Here is a 16,599-nt window from a genome sequence, read left to right as displayed (position 1 = left end):
TCCCACAGTCACATGACAGAGATTTTCGGCATTTTTTGGCCAGTTTTCAACATTTCCTTCCATTGGAAAAAAATACTCAATGAGGAGAACAGGTTCGCTTAACAACTGCAGTATTCACTTAATGACTATGTTGTTTGCTTAACAACCAGTTGGATGCAATCACATGTTATCCTGTTAACAACCACCACAACTTACTACTTTAATTCTGGGTTCAACAGATCATACATGACCTTGCTGCCAACTTTTACATGTTTCAGCTTTTCTCCATCTACCTCCTATTTATCATGGTACATTTTCACCCACTGGCTCTAGTTTTTCCACCACTGACATTAATTTTCAGATCTATACAATATAATATACATTCGCATACTGTACATGTATGTATGGTGTGATAATGCATGGTAAAACTGTATTACCATACAGCAAAATGTTCACTGCAAGTCACCATGTAGCATTGGTGTTCCGATACAAAGAATTAACATACTTGCAAACCCGCGCTGCACATTGGCTAAGCGCGCGGCAACAGGATTGGTCGGGCAAGCCGCCCGGATTGTCCGTTAAGAATCTCCCGCTATTGGTCGAGCCAAGAGCGGGAGATTCAACGATGTCATTGGCCCGCGGCCGCGGCTTGGAAATAAAAGCCGGGTTTTTCCTTCCTTTCCCCAAGCATGTACTGGAGCACAATAAAGAGCTGAACTTTGTCACTGACTCCGAGCTTCCTTCCTGCGCGGACACGACACTGGCGACGAAGGTGGGATACAAGAAGGAACCACCAAGCACGTGTCCGGAGGAAGACAAAGACCAACACGATGGCCGGCCTCACTCCGCCCGCACAATTCAACCCGACTGCCGAGGACTGGGAATCGTACGCTGATCGTTTCCAGATGTACCTCGAGAGTAACAACTTGAAGGATGCCAACGGAAACAAGAAAAGGGCTGTTTTCCTGACACACTGCGGGCCCGCAGTGTTCAAAATGGCGAAAGCCCTCGCCAAACCCGCCGACGTAAAGACGATGGACTGGGCCGACCTTGCGCCATTGCTAAAAAACCACTACGCTCCTACCGTGCCCATCCTCATCCGGCGAGACGATTCTACCGGCGGAATCAGCGGCAGGACGAGAGCATAAACGACTTCATAGCCGCTCTAAGGGACCTCGGGGTTTGTGCGAATTCCATGAACTAGACGACGTCCTCCGAGACCGCGTGGTCCTAGGTCTCCGGGACCAGGCGCTGAAAAGCCGTCTAATGGCAAAGGGGGACATCAGTCTCGATGTCGCCCTGGCAGAAGCGTCCGCCGCCGAAGCCACCAAGAAATCGGCAGCTCGACTACGGAAAGCGGAGAACGGGACCGCACCGACAACCCCGAGGCTAACCGCCGAGAAACCGCCACACACCATGGCGACCTGGACTCCGCCTCGGACACCCCAGACGAAGGAGAAGAAGAAGACGTCCATCGGCTCCAGACACGACGAGACCAACGAGGTCGTAAGTCGGGACCCAGTGTGCGGGTGCGGGGCAACCACTACCGAGCAGACTGCCGCTTTTTCACGCGACCTGTCGGAATTGCAACAAGAGGGGCCACATCGCCCGAGTCTGCCGGCCGGAAAAATTACAGCCCCGGCGCCGAGAGCCGAGCAACCGGCAGCGAGACAACACCTCCCCAGGAACCGAGAGCACCAACCCGACACTCGTTGGAATAGGGACAGCCGGGCCGACGAAGCGGGGAGACCAACAGAGGAGAAACCCACCAGACACTCACAATTGGCCACGCCGAGACCAACGATACCCGTAAGGTCTACGTGGAAGTAAGCATCGAGGGAACTTTGCCGCATGGAGGTGGACTCCGGGTCCTACCTTTCCATGATCGCCTGGGAAGAAATCAGCGACTAGTACCAAATCTCCACAAGGCTGAGCTAGAGAACCAAAGATTGATAGTCAAAGACTACCAAGGGAACCGCATCCCGTCATCGGGACCGGACAGTTCAACGTAGCCTTCAAGGACCGCACCGCAAAACTTCCCATCACAATAGTGGACCGGAACCGACCAAGCCTCCTGGGACTCCAATGGTTCGCACCATTGGGCATCGGGGTCACGGGATAAACCGCACTGAGGAAACCGACTGGGAACAGCAGCTGGCTAAGGACTTCCAGGAAGTATTCGGCGCACCTTAGGCAAGTACCGGGGACCCCTATCTCTTTCAGTTTAGACCCAAACGTCAACCCCATCCGCCTAAAGCCGGGCGGGTGCCTTCGCGCTCGGGGGAAAATAGGCGAGCAGCTTGACAAGCTCGTCAAACAGGGGGTTCTGCAGCCAATTGATCACGCCCGGTGGGAGACCCCAATAGTCACCGCAGTTAAGCCAGACGGGTCAATAAGGATTTGTGGGGACTATAAGGCCACCCTCAACTGCGCCCTGCAACAAAGCGCATACCCGTCCCAGTCGTGCAACATCTACTTCACTCACTGGGGGGAAAAGTCATGGAAGCTCGACCTGGCACAAGCCTATCAGCAGCTGCCGGTCGATGACAGGCTTCCCGCCTTGAGCACAGACTATTGTTACCCACCGGGGCGTTTCGTTGTAACCGACTCCAGTTTGGAGTCAGCGTGGCCCCGGGGATTTTTCAAAGCCTCATGGAGAGACTCCTACAAGGAATAAAAGGGTGGTCCTTACTTGATGACGTACTAGTATCAGCAACCAACCGGGAAGAACTAGAGGTCGCCAAGGGAAGTACTAGAGAAATTCAAAGGGGCCGGTTTAAAAGTGAAAAGGGAAAAATGCCAACTTTACACAGAGAAAGTCGAGTTTCTGGGATACCTCCTAGACCGACATGGCATCCACCCGACCAGGGACAAAGTAAAAGCCATCAAGGAAGCCCCGACCCCCAAAAACAAGACAGAGTTACAGGCATTTCTGGGACTACTCAATTTTATAACGTGTTCTTACCCCAAAAGGCAACCGCGGGAGCCCTTGCATAGGCTACTGGATAAAACAACAAAATGGTCCTGGGGACGCGTGAGGAAACCGCATTCAGGAAAACAAAAGACCTGCTAACCTCGGACGCCGTCCCTCATACAATACAACGAGACTCTACCCTTACCGTCACATGCGACGCCTCACCTTGCATCGGTGCCGTCCTCAGCCATACCCTAACGGACGGAAAAGAAGCACCCATTGCATTTTTCTCAAGAACACTTAGCAAGCCAGAAAGAAACTACAGCCAACTAGACAAGGAAGCCCTTGCCATCGTCGCAGCCGTAAAGAAATTCCACAGTATCTTTACGGCCGTCGATTCACAATTATCACAGATCACAAACCGTTGCTAGGAATCCTGGCGGAAACAGGGCCACACCGAACATCATATCCCCCAGGATGACAAGGTGGTCCGAATTCCTCGCCGCTTCGACTACTGGCTCATACACCGCCCGGTAAGACAATCACCCATGCAGACGCACTAAGCCGTTCACTATTACCCGACCTCGGCGACGACCCAGCACCCACGGCGACCACCCTCAGCATAGAGGCGCTACCCGATCTACCCATAACCGCGTCAGACATTGCCCGAGAAACAAATAAAGACAAACGTCTGGCGCAGGTATTGCACTGGGTAGAGAAAGGGTGGCGAAAAAGACAACGACGAATCATTCAAACCCTTCAGAAACAGGCAAACTGAACTATCGCTACAGAAAGGTTGTTTGTTATGGGGGGACAGGGTGGTCGTACCAGAGAAGTTGCGAGGAAAGTGTTAAAACTTCTGCATGACGGGCACCCAGGCATCGTATTAACAAAAGCCTTGGCCAGAAGTTACGCATGGTGGCCAGGCATAGACAAAGAAATTGAAGGGTGGGTGGCCAGGTGTTCACGCTGCCAAGAAACCAGACCAAATCCCCCTGCCGCGCCAATATTAGAATGGGAGACCCCAGGGGACCATGGTCTAGAGTACATATAGATTTTGCCGGTCCCACAAGGGGCACACATTCCTCATCACGGTGGACGCTTACTCCAATTGGCTGGAGGTAAGCGACATGAAAACCACCACAACTGAAGCCGTCACCAGGGTACTAAATAAACTGTTCGCGACCCACGGCCTTCCTGATGTCGCCGTGTCGGACAACGGCCCCAATTCACCTCGCTGGAATTCGAAAAATTCCTAGCAGAAAAGGGCATACGACACGCCTTGACAGCGACGGCTCATCCGGCGGCCAACGGTAGGGCAGAACGGATGGTCCAATTCACAAAGAAAACCATCCAGAAAATCGAGCACGGGAATATACAGGAAAAATAAATAAACTGCTTCTAATACAACATATAACCCCTAACACGACAACAAACAAAAGCCCGGCAGAATTACTGATGGGGAGGAAACTAAGGTCCCCACTTGACAGACTGCACCCCACATACAACCCGGAGAAGCCCCCGGACTCATCAAGCAAACACCGGGCATTTAAACCAGGCGATGCAGTCTCACGCAAAAACCTTACCGGAGACCCACTATGGGTACCGGCAACTATAACCCAAATAACAGGTCCCCATTCATACAGACTACAAACAACGGACGGACAAGCATGGAAACGCCACATAGATCAGTTAAGATCTCGAATAAAAACACAACCGACACGCAAGCAAACACAGACAACCCCATTAACACTAACCAAGGGGAGGGAAAATACAGGGGACCAAGAAAGAATAGAACACAACCAACTATACTCACCAGATATCAGCCAACTCGAAGCCGCACCAAGGAAAAGCAGCCAAGCCAGCTCGACCAGCCCGGAAAGACCAAGCGGGAGCGGCAAAAGCCGCAGCTTGACCAACCCGGGTAGACCGGGAGGGAGCTGCAGCAGCAGGCCCACACTCCAGACGATTCCATCAAATAGACTGAGAGCAACAAAAACCCCGACCGAACAGGCCGGGAACCAGGAAACAACTGACCTGCGCAGGTCCAGTAGACAAGTACGGAGCCCCGCCTACTTACGGGACTACGTTACGTAGAACGAACCAAGAGGGGAGGGGTGTTCTGTACAAAGAATTAACATACTTGCAAACCCGCGCTGCGATTGGCTGCGCGCGGCAACGGATTGGTCGGGCAAGCCGCCCGGATTGTCCGTTAAGAATCTCCCGCTATTGGTCGAGCCAAGAGCGGGAGATTAACGATGTCATTGGCACGCGGCCTGCGCTTGGAAATAAAAGCCGGGTTTTTCCTTCCTTTCCCCAAGCATGTACTGGAGCACAATAAAGAGCTGAACTTTGTCACTGACTCCGAGCTTCCTTCCTGCGCCGGACACGACAATTACCTTCATACGAAACAAATGTACATCACTCTTCATGTGTCCAATCATCAGGCTTTGATCATAACTACCACAAGCATTCCTGATACATTTATTCATAAACAATCAGGGCAATTTAGAACAACTTTGCTCTATGTAGAAGCACTTGATGAATACCGCACTTATTCTCACTTTAGTTCCATCATATACTGCTTTTACTGTGTTCAACAACAGCTTCATGTTCACGCAAAACATTTCACAATTCAAGCCCATTCATTTTATCATAATCTTACTCTAAACTATCTTTGTATTATAAACATTATTTCTCCCATTCATGTATTTCTCAATGACCCGCTGAAGAACAAAAATCTGGTCTGTACTTTCCCTGCCTTGTATAAACTGCACTGCACTTCCCAAGTCTTGAATATTGTCATGTTTTATATTCAGTTCTGCCAAACATCTTCCCAAGGACACATGGGTTTTGCATTCACCCTTTCATTTTGCACAGGGGAACAATAATGACACTTCCAATTGTGAGGCATGGATATGTGCAGGCTTCACACATTCTTTAAACCAAGCACAGAGCCACTCCCTCTATCTATCTATCTATCTATCTATCTATCTATCTATCTATCTATCTATCTATCTCATTAAGAAAATGTATATGGCTGCTGCATTCAGTCATGGTGACTCATGGGACTTCTAGGCTTGCAGAGGCAAAACCCCAAACTATATCTTAAAATAATCATTTCTCAAGTCCAGTCATGCCATCAATATCTGCAACCTTACCATTTTTTTTTTTTGACATTCTCACAGGACATGATTTTTTTATTCATTTTCTTAGAACTAACATTAAAACATTCCTAATTCAGCTCTCTTCACCAATTTCTATATTTCTAAAAAAAATTCTATCAACATCCATCTATTTTTGCCCTTTAAATCTTAATAGTTTCTTACTCTCTTTGATTAATTCCTTGTATTTTGTTTCTCTCTGTGCTTATTACACAACTATTTATATTTTTTTTGCAGAAATTACACCCTTATATCCTTTTTGCTTATTCACAGCTTCTTTCACTTATTATTCCAGTAAGTATCCTTTTTCATATATATTCCATTAGCATGACTTCAAATATTTCTAAGGCATTCTGACTGAAGAATTCCTTTATTCAATTCACAACAGCTTCCATAATTTATTTTCTTACACCCACTTACATCTTACAGCCATTCATTCTGTTGGGAGATTCAACTGTATATATATGTACATGACTCAGTATGCATTTGTGGATGGGTGGGGATGTATGCGACATGTACTTATTTTCCCTTCCTGCAGTCATTCTACTTTCATTCTAATTTCTTTCCTTTTTTCCATTTCTGACATTATCAAAAAATGATTCTCATACTGAAAATCTCTCATCATTCTTGGATAACTGTGTGTTAATGCTCCCGATCTGCCATCAACAGTATTAAAATGAAACAGTCTTTTAGCTCTACATTCATACCTTTGCCATGTGTGTGTATATATACATACATACTTTGCTTAAACCATATTGTTAAAATAAAGAGCTTTTACTAAGCAGCTATATACCAGTCACTATTATCATACATTCATGATCCAAACACTTTTTCTATATTGTTGTTTCATTCCCACCAGCTAAAAGAATAATTTTTGCCTCAGATTACATTCATCCAAAATGTTGCACAATTTTTCTTCAAATTCATCATTGCTGCTTCTAATACCACAATTCACTGGAGTGTAACATGCGACTATCATTCCAATTTATGAATTCTAATTTTTGTATGCACTCACAAGAACTGAGTTAACAAAAATTCATACCTTCTGATATACATTTTAGGCCTTTCATTCATCATAAAATTTACAGCCTGATTTCCCTATGCAAATTTGTCAATTCCATAAGATCACATCTCGTTCATTCAAAATCTATCACCACCTTTCCTCTCTTAGTTTCCAAAACACAAAATATAACCATTTTCTTATTTTTTTCTCCATTTCATTTAATTCATTTTCTTTATACTTGCTCCACTTACAGTCTAAGTTACAATCTTCCATAAAACCATGGTCATTGTCAGATGGACCCATGGATGTTGAATTCCATTACTTTGGTCAATCAAAAAATTCACACATATTTTTTCTTGTACTAAAGAAGGCATAGAAAAGAAGGCATTAGCTTTAGTTGTACTCAAGCAACATGCAGCAATCCTTGCTAATGGTAAATACTAAGCAGGTTTTGTGAGATTTTGCTCAAGCTCCACTATAGCTCCTCTAGAGCTTAGCTTTATCCCAAGCTTGCTTATGCTACTCTTTGCAAAACAGTATCTCTAAATCAGAGATTATCTTGCCAACCAACATTGTTGGTATCCCATCAAGCAGAGGATATATGCAGTTTATTGAGACACACTGATGATGCTTTTGCTCTGATACAGTGTGTTGGCTCTGTCAGGAAGGCAGGCATATTGGTTAGCTCCTCTTTTTAAATGATGGCAACCCTACTTCATCAATGCGACCAGGAATTAATGGAGGTGGAAGGGTAAGGAGAGTAGAGCTACTGAGATATTGGGTAAATTTAGTCCAAAGTACATACAATATGTGCAGGACTGATTCCTATTCAGAGTTGCAGCTTTTATTCATTTGTTTGTTCGTTCAATTTTTATAATCACTCATCTCATCGAAGTGACCCTGGGTGGCTTACAATTCTACAAATGCATAAGGCATATTTCCCAAATACCCTTCAAATCTATAGGGACGACAATTCTTAGAATTTCCAAACATTTTTAAATGTACTTATATAAATTATTTCTGCAGTATTTATTACCTAAAACAGGGATAAAAGACTTCAGAACTATAGACTTTTTTTTTAATACAGGGGCAAAAGCAAGACTATGATAGTATTGTCAGAGAACAAGCCACACACTCACTAGCATGGGTAATGTTACTTTGTTGGACAATGAAACGTTGGACAGCAAACAACCAAGCTCAGGGAAGTACCAAGAACTCCACAGTTCCAACACTCCCATATTTATTGTATAGCACTACAAAGTTTGTTAAACTTTATGAATTCTTTATGGAGATGGCATGCATCAGTTGTTGTAAGTAACTGAAACAATTACCTCTTCAGAATTTAATTGGTTCTATTTACTGGACTGAACAATTATATTGCTTACTAGCCAAATATCACTTGAAAGAGGTTTTCTCTTAAATGGCAGGTTCTCATCATTTCAGACTTCATTAGCTCAGCTTGGGCATTTCTTTCTGCTGGATTTTTTTATGTTTTATTTCTTTAATAGTTATATTACTTTTATTGGTGGTGTTGTCATTTTCTTTTCTCCTACTTCTTCCTTTCAAAAATATTCTGTGCACAGTCTGGAAAGACAGAACCTCCATGGCAGTGGTATTCCCAGGAAGTAGCATTATACTGATTTGGAAAACAGGAGCTATAATCCAAAGCATCTGGAATTTCCAGATTTAGCTTTGAAAACTGTTCTACTTTGGTTTATTTCTCCCCCCCCCCCCGGGATAATTTTATAGAATACCACCAATAAACAGCCGTAGCTGCTCTATATTTTGAAGTTCCCCAGAAATACAGGTTTGAGCCCTCAAGAATCCAGCACTGGTCTGCGGCATGCCAGAAACTGGGCCACACCAACAAGTGAAGCCGCATCCACGGGATGCAGGCAGCATAGGAAACCACGCCCCACTTCAGTCCATGGAAAAACCTATCTCCATGGAACAGTTCTTGGTGCCCAAAACGTTGGGGGCCACTGCTCAAGAACAATTATTTTGTTTACATTACATGTTGTTTATACATACATACATACATACATACATACATACATACATACAATACATACACACATACATACATAGGGGAAGGTCCATAATACTGTAGGAAGTTAGCACCCACCCCTCTCCTAGAAAATTGAAATATCCTAGGAAATATTAAAAAGCAGAATAGTTCCTCCAAAAAGAGTAGAAACTCAGAAGCAGAAACTCAGAAGCAGAAACTCACCTCAGAAGTAGAAGCTCACCCCCACCTTTGTTAATGGGTGGGCCATTAAGGGCTGGGCCAGAATACTTTACATAACAAAGGTCTCCAGGTAAAGCTATAGCAATTGTTCAAAAGCCCTTTTCAGTGCATCATCATCCAGCAAGGCTCAACCAAGCCTGGGACAGCCTATAGAGTTGCCTCTGCATGGCCTCATGGGAGTCTGACAACCAATTAGAAACAAGCGTCAATTCAAATCCCAACAAAGGTTATAAAACCCAGGCACTCTCAGCATTTCAGTCCCTTCATTCTCTTTTTCTTCACCTTGGAGCATGTGATAATCCTTCTTTGGAGCTCCAAGCCATGTGGTCCTGCTGTCCACCATTAAACCTTCCAAACAGCCTCCATGTTTCCAGTGTCTTTTTCCCCACTTGGAACTGAACCCAGAAGGATATTTCTTACAACAGTACAATGTTAAATTTACATTTACTTTCGTGCAGAAAGTCTCATTTCCTGGAAGGTGTGGGGGGGTGATTTTGTTTTCCTTTATTGTACAAAACCAGATCAGCTCTGAAACACTTTGATGAAGAAGCATTGCTAAACCTTTGAGAGATTGCTTCATTTACACAATATACTAAAATAAATCTGACCTGGCTGGTTTCTGGTTCAGAAGGTTGTGTGGACTGTGGTTAATTTATGGTTCAGTCAGTGTCTGGTCAAGTCCAAGCAATTGGTGAAGTAAGTACAGTAAGCTGTGGTTAAGTTAGGGTTAGGGTTTGGGTTAAGTTAGCAGGTAAGCATGTTGTATGAACCCAATCTAGACTGGAATTAAAGAGGCCAGTGGTATAAGGCAGAATCTGTGGTGGAATCTCCTTTTAGAATAGAGGAAGGAATAAAGAGGCTACACTTTGGAGTCCCTCCATAGGAGAAAGCAACAGAGGCCAGACTCTTGAAGTCTTTTATCTTATACACAGAAGAATAAAAGCAAAGAAACACCTATGACAGGGGTGGGCAAACTACGGCCCGCGGGCCACATCAGGCCGTTGGTCTGTCCAATGCGGCCCGCCCATGAAAAAAAATCGCTGCCATTGGTCTGTCCAATCCGCCCGCCCCCTGAAAAAAATCGCTGGGCGTGGCGTAATTGCCCTGTGCCGCGTGGCCCCAAAGCTGCAAAACAGTGCGGAGCGATCTAGGGAGTAGGAAAGAAAGAAATTTGCAAAGGCCTCGGCTGGGGAGTTCAAATCACCTTCGAGTGTGACCTCTCCGAAGGTGAGTCCCCCGATCCCCCTTTTTTCGGGGCTTCCAGGCTTAAACTTTGCTCGGGCGGCACTTTAAAAGCCTGCTCCCAGCACCCGAGGCAACTTCCCAGCAAAACTTCGGCTTCCTTTAACTCGCGTGGGCGCTGCGCCTGGCCCCGCCGCGTGGCAGAGGGGGAAGCCGTGGGCGGGCAGGCTGCTTGGAGGAGGCGACCCGGCGGTGCTCCGGCAGCAGCAAGAGGCAGTTGCACCTGGGCTCCGCTCAGGTGTCCGGCTGGGGCTGTCAGGAGTTGCTACCGCCGGCGCAGCTCCGTGCGTGACTCCAGTCCCACGTTGCCTTGGGAAGGAAAAGGCAAAACCAGGAGCCGCTGAGCCTGAGCCTCCGGTGCCGCTGCTCCTGTTGCAAAGCACCGCCGCGGCTCTTCCTTTTGCTGCCTTTCCTTCCCAAGGCAACGTTGCGGGACTGAGGCCATGAGCGCACACAGCGGTAGCAACTCCTGACTCAGGGGCCTCCGAGGAGGGGAAGGAGGAGAGAAGAGGGGGAGGGGCGATTCCCAAAATCTTGTGCTGACCCGGCCCGTCTGTCAAATTTTAAAAGTCAATGCGACCCCCTGAGCCAAAAAGTTTGCCCACCCTGACCTATGACCTACTCATGGAGATGTTCTAGTTCCTTGCAGACAGAACACAATCTTAACAAGCTAATATCTTGCCTCGATCCACATGATCAGATCTAGGATGATTTTGATAGGAATATTATATTGACTCATAGCAGTGCTTTGTTCTTTTAATTAAATAACCAACAATTTTCAATTGCACCCCTTTGAGATAATCAGGGCCATTTTTAAAAGGCTGGTCAGTCTGAGCACCTACAACTGTTGGTTGTGTGAATGAATTGGAAGAAATCATTTTGTGTCTAGCAGAAGTTTGAGATAATAATTGGGCTTACATAATCATCTCTATAAGAGTCAGCACAGCCGGTAGCTCTGCAGATCAATCACTTGGGGGATAATGTTGCAGTTCAACTGTACTTCTTCTTTTTTTTTTTTGTCTGCCAAGCTGCGTTTTTCTGTCTGCACTAGAAGCTCAATTCATGGTGTTCTTTGTTTGCAAAATGTGCTCCTATCTATGCAATTGATGGAGTCTGATTGCATGACCATTTATCATAGGCATGATGAACAGAACAAGATACCTGCCAAGCAGAGACTTCCATAGCTTGCCTCGGACAATTGGCTTGAAGTGCAGTCAAATAAATTAAAAGCAGAATTTTCAAACTGGGTTCCAGGAGGGACTATGGTGTGAGCGGGACTTCAACGTTGTCAGCCATCATCAACTTGCCAATAAGCTATCCCCCTACACTGTTTATGCATCACCAGTATGTACAAGAAAGCATCTGACTGCATCTGTCTTGTTTCTCCCCGACACACACACACAACACACAGCCTACTCCTTGCTTGTCCCAAACTCTAACAAATATTTCTATTTTACAAGAGAGATCTCAAGAGTCCCTCCCTTCACTTTCCACCCCACAGGAAAAAAAAACATTTGTGTGTACACATGCGTGTGCCCCAAGAGATCTACTTATAATCATCAAGATGGTCTCCTGTTCATATCTATTCAATAATATCTGATTCAACCAATCAGAATAGAGCTGGAAGGAACCTTTGAGGTCTTCTAGTCCAGCAGTTGCCAACCGGTGGGCTGTGGCCCACTGGTGGACTGTGAGAAAATTTTGGTGGGCCACAGAGAAATCTTACCCCCAGAGCACCCCCCCCCCCAAAGCAATTAATCCAGGCTGTGCAGAAACACAAGGCTGCTCTGCCCACATGGCCCGCGGGAACCCTCCCCGCCCACTCACTCCTTACCCGGTAAACCTGCCTGCTAAATTGCTATTTTTCCTTTTTCCGACCATCATCTGTTCTGCTGTGCTGGGAGGTTTAGATTAGCTAGGAAGCAGGAAATGGTTGGATTTCTTGCTTTCTAGCTAGTCTTTAGATCTTCGGCTTCGCTTTTAAGTACAGCCGAACCTCCCTTAGGACTGAAGGTTAGCTTGCAAGCAAATTCAGTGCAGACTCATAGCAAGTAAATTTGAGAGACTGAGCTAGCTGATGGCAGATAGATAGATCACTGAATGATTCTGTGAGCAACTCAATCTGCCTGCTTTGTGTGATTTTGGGTAAAAGTTGCTCTTTTTTTATAAAAAAATTCAATATTTACATAAATATTTATAATATTTACATACAAGCCACACCCAGCCAATCATATGACCACCAAGCCACACCCACAAATTAGGCCATGCCCACAGAACCAGTTAGTGGTCCCTGGGATCTAAAATTATGAGTTTGGTGGTCCCTGAGGTCCAAAAGGTTGGCGACCCCTGTTCTAGTCCAACCCCCCTGCTCAAGTAGGAGACCCTATATATACAATTTGAGACAAGTGGCTGTCCAGTCTTTTCTTAAAATCCTCCAGTGAGGGAGCTCCCACAACTTCTGAAGGCAAGCTGTTCCACTGGTTAATTGTTCTCACCGTTAGAAAATTTCTCTTTAATTCCAGCTTCTCTCCTTGATTAATTTCCATCCATTGTTTCTTGTCTTGCCTTCTGGTGCTCTGGAAAATAAGTTGACCTCCTCTTCTTGGTGGCAGCTCCTCGAATACTGGAATACTGCTATCATGTCTCTCTCTCTCACACACACACACACACACACACACACACACCGCAGTCCTTCTTTTCTCTTTAGGAGTAAGCCCCTTGGAGCTATGTGGGAATGGGTAAGGAAAGTTAGGGTTGCATTGCTCAGCTGCAGTATATGTATAACTCAAATCTCTGGAGAGCTATATGAGAATGGTGTTTTCAAAGTCAGGCAGACGGAGGAAGAGGGGCGCTTAAAGAGGCTTCAGTTAGGCGTTCATAGTGGAAAAAGAATCATGCCGTCAACCGTGCTCTAACTATAGCATATGCATGTCATTTTTATTTGTTTTTTTATTAGGCTTCATAAATATTTATATAATGTGAACATTTTTCTATACATGGATCACTGGCTACAAACTGATAAAATTATAGATGCAAAACCGAGAAAGTGAAACAGATTCCAGGGTGGCTGCTGTTGTTGCTGCTGCTTTTTATGACCCGACTTTTGAAAAAACAAAAATTAAATTTGACGGATTTCCATTACAATCCCTATTTCCTCGTGTGGAACCTTCGAATTTCCTGGATGGAGCTCTTAAAAGAATATCCTGAGATTGCAAGTTGAGCACTAAAATACTTTTATGTTGCTTGCAACAACTCTGTCTCTGAGTTTACCCCCTCTTGGTATACAGCCATAAAAAGCAAGTAAAGAAAAAAGACTAAATGTAGAAGGTGATTTGCACTTAAAAGTGATAGCGGATGCTCCAAAAATTGAACTTTAATCCAGCAAGAAGCAGCCACATCTCAAGCTCCTGGATATTGATTGGTTTAGTTAAAACATTAACCTCCCAGATAAATGTGAAAATTGAATTGTATTTATAAATAGGAAATGTTGCTTTTGGAGTTTGCTTCCTGCTTTATTCCAGTTTTATGTTTCACAATTTCCATCGTTCTGACACTGAAACTGTTCAAGCCGAGGAATTCTGGTCTCTCACTCTTAGAAGCCAAGAGAAAGATTATTTTGGGTTACGTCGTTTGCAATTCCAGAATACCCAATTCATTATTTAATATTAGCTTCATGGAAGTAGCCAAAATCAATACCATTGGTATCCACATCCAGGCCAGGATTGTTGCTAATTATAATTGGTCTGCTTAAAGTTTTAGCACAGCTCCAATGGGGGTCACAGGTTCTTGGCTCTTAAATAAAAATAAAATCAATAAAACTGTCAAAACAAAAATACCATAGAAACATAATAAAATAAAAAGAGGAAAAGAGCTTTTTAAAAAAGCAGAAACAAGACAAGGAGAAATATCAATAAGACATAAGTAAAACAGCAATAAACAGAATCAGATAAAAGCTATCTGATTTAAAGCTTCAAAGAATAACATTGTTTTTAATCGGCTGCCTAAAATAAAGGTTGACAGGATTTGAGAATCGGTGATTAGAACATAGGGAGTATTTTAAAGGGAAGACAGGTATATGTGAGTGATGTGTTAGGAGGAGGGGTGGGGGGAGACAGAATAAAAAACTGGATTCAGAATGCAGAAGAAATCTTCACTAAAAGATTGTATGGAAGCCTTAAGCCCAGGTATATGGTGCCTTCTATTTTGGGAAAGTTTGAGAGCCAGAATGCATCTCTTGATCTTCTAGCCAAGGCAATTTAAGTAGTTTTCAAGATCAGCCAAGACAAAATTGCAAATGAATATTTCTAAAAGATTCTGAATGAAATATACATGAGCAAAATATGAAGAGAAAAAAAATATCTCTACCATATTGTCCGCTAGGTCTGAAAAGATTTCATTGTGAGTGATTAAACTGTCTCTGCTTGCCGCATCAGTCGCATACCATTTTCATGGAAACAGCCAGTTGTTATATCAAAGAGCTTGTGAAGAGAGGTGTATCAAATTTCCTCCCAATCCATGTATTTCGTATCGTTCATTGTCTCAAAATGTGCCATTGCCGCTTGAATGAAACACAAGCAAAAACCCGAGATCTTAATAGTTAAGATGTTTTGTTTTCTGGTAAAAGGTCTGCATCCCCTTATCAAGTAGTAAACGTCTTTCCATCAGCATCTTCATAATGGTTTCAGTCAGAACCGATGCTCAGACTGAACATCTCTTCCTGTTTGAAAGCAGACTGGTGTCAGAGATGCCAGGTGCAAAGAATCAGGCCCACATGGTATGTTCCTTGTTACAAAAATGTATTGCTCACACCTACGCACAAGAATCTAGTCAAGTAACAATGAGACTATATTTGCACTAGTTAAGGGTTAATGAAATTCAAGGGAAGGGGAGGCTGGACTTAGATTGCTTGTGGAAAAATCACTACTCCAGACTGATTCCTCTTTTAACTTCACCCCCCAGGCTTGGCCTCTTCTTCTCCTACATATCCCTTTCCTCCAGTTTCATTGTCCAATCCAGTATATAGGACAGCTTTGGCTGCCAGTCTTTAACTGAAACCAGGGTGGGTCTATCCACTGACTCATATGTGCTCTTGGTACCACCCAGGTAAATCTGCAACAGGAACATTGGCCTCTGACCTATCCTGTGTGGGCAACCTGGAATATGGAATGATGCTGCCTATGTCTACATGGAGGAGTCCACTCAATGTTCTATTATTTCAACTTTCACCTCATACTTACCACATTGTCCCACTTTTTGGAGCTCCATATCAACAATACTTTTTTTTTCCTCCTAAAAAACTCTCTAGTGTCTTCCAGTTTGAATGTTGGAGAACTTTGAGCACCAGCTCCTGGATTGCTGGCTGTCCTAGCCTTCCTTGCTTTTCTTCCAGAACAGTAACAATGAGGCAAAATTCAAAAAAAAAAAAAAACGTGCCTCGCTCATGGCAGGTAAAAGGGATTGTGTGGTCCCAACTGATTAAAAATGATTCACCAAAAATGAAAAGTAACAGAAGGAGATAGATGTTCTCTGGAGGACCTCTTCTCCCTGCTTCCCTTTCCTAAAAGAGGACAAATCAGCATTTTCATCCCTCTGATACACTAAAAGAGGAATGGTTCCCCAGAGTCCAGCAGCCCTTCTGAAGTCCAGCTTACCTCTTGGAAGCCATCTTCACTCTGATAACTGATAACTGACAGAAACTGACAGTTGAGCTTGGTTGGATGACATCATAAAGCCATTAGAATGCCAGAAAAATGTCTCTAGGAACCTACCAACAAATCAGTAGGTTCTGTCTATTTCTCATCTTTTTGCACAGAAGGCATAGCTCTTCAGATGTAGACTGCCTCTTTATATAGAAGCTCCGCTAAGATAGCTGACTGAGCAAGGTTCATTAATGGAGCTCTTGGTCAACTTCTAGTCCAATACCCTTCCAATGCTGTTTGTTGTTGTTGTTGTTGTTGTTGTTGTTGTTGTTCCAACAGAGGGTCAGCTCCCTCTGTTATTTCTCCTTAGGTGCAGACAGCTTTTTCTGCATGCCAAAATATTGTTAGAA

This window comes from Notechis scutatus, chromosome 2 (genome assembly GCF_049901735.1).
Source record: "Notechis scutatus isolate UNSWTSFEM ecotype Mainland chromosome 2, rNotScu1.2, whole genome shotgun sequence".
Taxonomy (NCBI): Eukaryota; Metazoa; Chordata; class Lepidosauria; order Squamata; family Elapidae; genus Notechis; species Notechis scutatus.
The sequence above is the reverse complement of the archived record's forward strand: the minus strand, read 5'-3'. Positions refer to the sequence as shown.